A 6,000-nucleotide genomic window follows, 5' to 3' on the forward strand; every position below is an offset into this window, starting at 1 on the left:
AGAACTTAATCGCTCAGGCACAATATTTTATAAGAGCGTACAATTGTTGCCGTATGCCGATGATATTGACATTACCGGCCTTAACAACCGCGCTGTTAGTTCTGCCTTCTCCAAACTGGATAAGGAGGCAAAGCGAATGGGTCTGGTGGTACACGAGGACAAAACAATGTCAGCCTTGAAAACCAACGTAGAATCTCTCTTGCCAACAAGTGCTATTTTGGACTAAGTAGGCAACTGAGCAGTAAAGTCCTCTCTCGACGAACAAAACTAACACTCTACAAGGCTCTCATCATGCCCGTCCTAACGTATGGCGCAGAAGCGGTGACGATGACATCATCCGATGAAACGACGCTTGGAGTGTTTGAGAGAAAGATTCTGCTCAAAATTTTTGGACCTTTGCACGTTGACAACGGCGAATTTCGCAGGCGATGGAACGATGAGCTGTATGAGCTTTACGACCACATAGACATAGCGCAGCGAATTAAGATCCAGCGGCTACGTTGGCAGGGCCATGTAGTCCGAATGGATACAAACGCTCCGGCTTTGAAAGTATTCGATGCGGTACCAGCTGGTGGTAGCAGATCAAGAGGAAGGCCTCTTCTGCGTTGGAAAGATCAGGTGGAGAAGGACTTGGCATCACATGGTATGTCCAACTGGCGCCGGTTAACTTTATACAAATACATTTATATATAATTGACTCTTACACCTTTGAGAGGGTGGTGGCCGAGCTCCTCCTCCTATTTGTGATGTACGTCTTGCTGTTGTTCCACAAATGGAGGGACCTACAGTTTTGAACCTGCCATGCGGAGAGTTTTCTTCTTCTTTATTTGCGAACTCTTAATACAGGATGTAAGTGATCACAGTAATAAATCCTTCATTAATTTTATTACAAATGTGATAAATAATGCTTTCTTCTTTTTTAGATTTAACAAAACTATAAAATATTAGATATAACATTATAGTAATTGTCCCTGATTCGGGCTGCTTCAACCAATTGCCCAATAGTCCTTAATCCTGTACACTCTCTGATGTTACGTAGTCACGAAATCTGTTTTTTTTCCAATTACACGTTTGCCTTCGATTTTACCTCGCACAATCAGTTGCAACTATTCATATTTAGGGCCACGCATAATGTGACCAAAATATCCGTTTTGCGGCGTTTTATCATTAATATAATAACAGCTCTCTATCCTTTCCAAGTTTCATTAAGACTTCTTTGTTACTAACTTTGTCTGTCCACGATATTTCCATTATCCGCCGATATCACCACATCTCAAACGCCTCTAATTTATTCATACTCGTAACTTTTAGTGTCCATGCCTCCACACCGTACAACAAAACAGACGAAATGTAACATTTAAGGTACCGAAGACGTAATTTTATGTTGAAGCTTTTATTGGAAATAACTTTTCTGTAATTGAAGAAAGCTTCCCTCGCTGCTTCAATCCGACAATAAATTTCTCTGTAGTTTGTCCATGCTTCTTTGAGCCAGATATTTTGATGAGAGGCTTTTTCATTGCAGAAATTCACTCGTAAGTTGGCCATTGCCTGCTGAGGGGCGACCACTATTACAAAAAAAAACTTTTTTTACTTCTTCGGTTTTACTAAAACTAAATTTCGTTCGTCCACTCGACGAGAACATTGGCCTTGATACAGAATAAGTTCCTATTGGAAATTCCGCATAACCCACTTAACGGTAATTTTGTGCTAATAAAAATTATCCAAGAAGGAGAATTTAAGGCCGGCGGGCCAATTAAAAGGTCAAAAAAATCGATTTTTTTTTTTCCTGAAATCAATAGCTTAGATATTCACGAACATGAGACACAAATTTTCAGAGTTAAATTCCAAGTATTTGCAGAGCTACAGAGCCGAGCGTAGTGCGGCGTCGAGCAACCGTGCGCTTATTGTTGTAGTGCTCCGCCCATTTTCTCGGCTTTTCATTTTCACGATTTTACCTAATTTATGTACACGATTGCAAAAAAACTAAACGAGCTATCCATTTCATTCAAAATGCGTTATCTTCAGTATTGTTTTCTCTTCTATGTGAACTAAAAAAAAACATCCAAAAACTTTTTTTAAGCGACTTTTTTACCCAGTTGAAGAGCTTTTTTTTCCTTGAAAAACCACTTTTTTTTCTACCTTCCCCAAAAATTCGAATTTCGTGTTTCTCCCAATTTTCTTAGTTCACATCGAAGATAATTACATCAAAATTAATAATCTTTTTTTTTTTGTTTTCAGATGAAAATTGCAAGTTGTATCTTGTACAGAAGTTGGATACTTCAGTGGCGAGGCGCTCTGGGAATCTATTGATAACTCGGCTTACAATATATTGTTGGAGATTGTACAAATTTTTTTTTTTTAGTTCAAATATATATTAAACCATCCCCAAAACTTCATTTGGCTAATTGTTTTTTTTTCTCATCCTACAACGCTTCGCGAAAACTACTGAATTTAGGACATCTAATTGGCCCGCCGGCCTTAATATGAACTGGCGCTTAGTTTTTCCATAAAAAGTGCTATTCCTACCGCAGTTAGTATTTCCTTAGTTGTTAAATTTTTTTTTGTTTTTTTAGAATCGGAGGGTTTGTTTGTTTACTTATTACCATAAATACCTTCCAAATTCATTTCGTCTCTCTTAGCCAACCCAAGTGTCACAACGTAGCGCCGTTATTTTAGGGAAAGGGAATGATAAATTCAAAAAAAATTCAACTGTATTTATGTCTAAAACTTTCTGCCACCTTTGACGCACTTTGCTAGTGTGCGGTGGTGTAAGTATACATTTTTTGTTGAAAAAGTTCCTTTGTATTTGTGGCTTTATGCTTTTACTATTTACGACTTCCTGTTGAAAAGTGTCAACATAAATTTTATCACAAGTGGGCAACATGCATCCCATTAACATTAGAGGGAGATGAGAGAAATGTGCGCTACATGGGAATGACACTAAGTTAGTAGCAAGGACTGTGGTCGAAAAAGAAAACCGCGAAAATTCAAATATTTTGTGGGTCTTGCTGTGGCCTCTTGCAGCGGAAAGATTTTCCTCATTTACTCCAAAATATTTTATTACTTTTTCACAGTTGTATGCTGTGGTAGAACTCACACTTACCTCCGCATTCCTTCTTCTGGCACCACTTTCGTAGTAGTTACTATAAGCTTTCCATTTCCAATCTTTTGTTGTCATCTTGTAGCATGCCACATCTCCAAAGTACTCAAGCAAATATATATTACGAGTGACAAGCGCACAAACGAGAACTGACTGTTTTGTATGGCTCTGCTGCCAGTTACGAGCACATTTCTACATACTACTTATGCACATAAATACATACAAGTACACACAAACACATTTAAATACACCTATACATATAGCAGTGTTATTGTTGCAACGCACAATGCCTGGACTCGCTTTTCTGCCTATCACAGACAGAACTTTTGCATTAGTTTTCATTTGTATTGCGCCCAAGTAAATACTAACTGGTGCATTGCTACAATTGTGCCGTTGAATGCGTGAGTGGTGGTGCACGGAGCGTATGTACTTAAAGCAATTGTCATTGCAGCCACAATACTAGTAGAGCTCTCACATCCCAACCTACTGTGGACTTCTCTCTGCTTGCCTTCTTCAAGTGACCTTTAAACGTGCGAGTTGTTAAACTTGCTGCATGGCGCTGAGGCCACTTCTAGCAGCTTCTTCCAGTTGTAGCCATTGCAGTCATTATCGCTCCAGCCAATTTTCCATTGAATTAAATTTGTACTTGACTGATACGCGGCGAATGCTTTCAGACCGCAGCGGCACCCAAGGAAATGTCACAAAGCTATTAAAAGGAAAGAGGCTTCAAATTGTGTGGAATGTGTGTGGGAGTGTATGTGTGCACGTATGGCAATGACATCCAATATTTTCTTAAGCGTTCGTTGTAAAAACGGAAGTACACCGGAATGTGGCCTTCGCCAATGGCAGCGCCATTGTCCTTTTTGCTGTTTTTCGCTTTGTTGCCGTCGCCACCAACGTGAAATATGTATATAATTTTTTCCCGTTATTCCAATTACGTATTACCATTTATTCGAAGCAGTAATGTTCTGGGTGTGTGTTGCCGTCTCTGGATTTTCGAGCTGGTGCAGATGTATGTGAAGTGAAAACTCAATAAAAAAACTGCTGTTCGACAAAATTTGGAGCCAATTAAGCAGGATTCGAATTATTTTTCTTACTGCTACAAGTAGGTAGCAAACTAATCGAAAAGAGATTTCGCCTTCATAGATTTGTGTAAGAATTTCAAGCAAATGAGACGAAAACTGAGCGAGTTATACTACTTTGGCTGAAAATAATTTTGCCAAGGCAACTGGGTGCTAGAGAGGCTTTAGGCTAATTTCACAGATTTTTGTTTTCAGCCCCATTTTTGTAGTGTTTACATATTTGAAAAGGTTGACGTTTCCATAGAGTTGTGCAAAAATTTGGGGACTAAGGCCCACTACCAGGCAACTTACGAAAGGACTATCATTGCGAAGCTATTTTAGATATTTTTAGCTCAAAAGTTATCAACGAGTGTTCACTTCATATGACTCCGGCTGTCTGTTCAACTTTCCACAACTCAAATTTTATATTTTTTGGTACAAGACTTTGTTTTAGGTACAATTTGGGAGGTGTTTTTTCGCCATTTTTAATGTTTTCTGTTAATATAACCACACACAGTCAGCTTCAAAATAAAGTGTTCACCGCATTCAATCAAATGCACGTCGCGCACTTCGTGATTTTTTCAGTCAGTTTAATCGTCCAAATGAGCGTACAATCCGAATAATTGTGCAAAAGTTTGAGCAAACCGGGTCTGTAGGAGATGTGCATACACCAGTGCATGATCGTATAGCTCGTACTGCAGAAAATATTGCTGCTGTTCGCGATAGTGTGGTTGAAGAGCCGTCCACCTCAACTCGTCGTCGTGCCCAATAATTGCACCTCTCACGCTCGTCGTTGATGTACATTACGCATAAAAGCTTGCATTTACATGCTAACAAGATGCAATCGACTCAAAAACTAAATCCTCTTGACCATTTAAAGCGTCGTCAATGGTCATAATGGTAGAAATGACAACAGGGAATGACCAATTTTCGATGAAAATCATCTTCAGTGATGAGGCACATTTTCACCTCAGTGGATTCGCCAGTAAGCAGAATTGCCGCATTTGGGCGAATGATAATCCAAAAGTGATTGCCGGAAAACGAATGCACCCACAAAGAGTGACTGTTTGGTGCGGTTTATGGCGGCATCATTGGGCATCATTTTTCCAAAATGAGGCCGGTCAGGCTGTTACTGTGAATAGTGTTCGCTATCGTGAGATGATAACGAACTTTTTATGGCCCGAATTGGAAGATATGGATGTGGACGATATGTGGTTTCAACAGGACGGTGCCACTTGTCACACAGCTAACGAAACAATGGCTCTTTTGCGCGAAAAATTTGATGGCTGAATAATCTTACGTCGCGGCGTTGTCAATTGGCCGCCAAGATCATGTGAGTTATTTGAAAGAAAGGGTGTGCGTCGATAAGCCAGCAACAATTCAAAAGCTAAAGGATGAGATAATTCGACACATTAACGGCATAGAACCTCAATTATGCCTCAGCGTCATCGAAAATTTAGACCATCGGATGGAGGTGTGCCGCCGTGGCTGCGGCGGCCATTTGACCGATATTTTATTTTATGCGTAATTAAGTTATATCAGTATTATCATAATAAGGAGAAATGACAATAATTTCTTAAAAGATTGTATTTTATTTGCAATCAACACCGGCCCTTAAAACTTAACCACTCTTTATAATAATTTTAAATTATTTTTTAAAGATTTATTTTTTACTATTTTTTTATAATTTAAAATTTTTTTTATAAAAATATGTTTCATACTACAACAACTATCATATAAGCAAAGTTTTGAACTTTGTATAAAAATTTTAAAAATTCGGCAATGTTTCATCGAAACTTTTTACTTAGCATTTTTGGGTATGCAGTTTTACAGCCCACT

Source organism: Anastrepha ludens, chromosome 4 (genome assembly GCF_028408465.1).
Source record: "Anastrepha ludens isolate Willacy chromosome 4, idAnaLude1.1, whole genome shotgun sequence".
NCBI classification, from domain to species: Eukaryota; Metazoa; Arthropoda; class Insecta; order Diptera; family Tephritidae; genus Anastrepha; species Anastrepha ludens.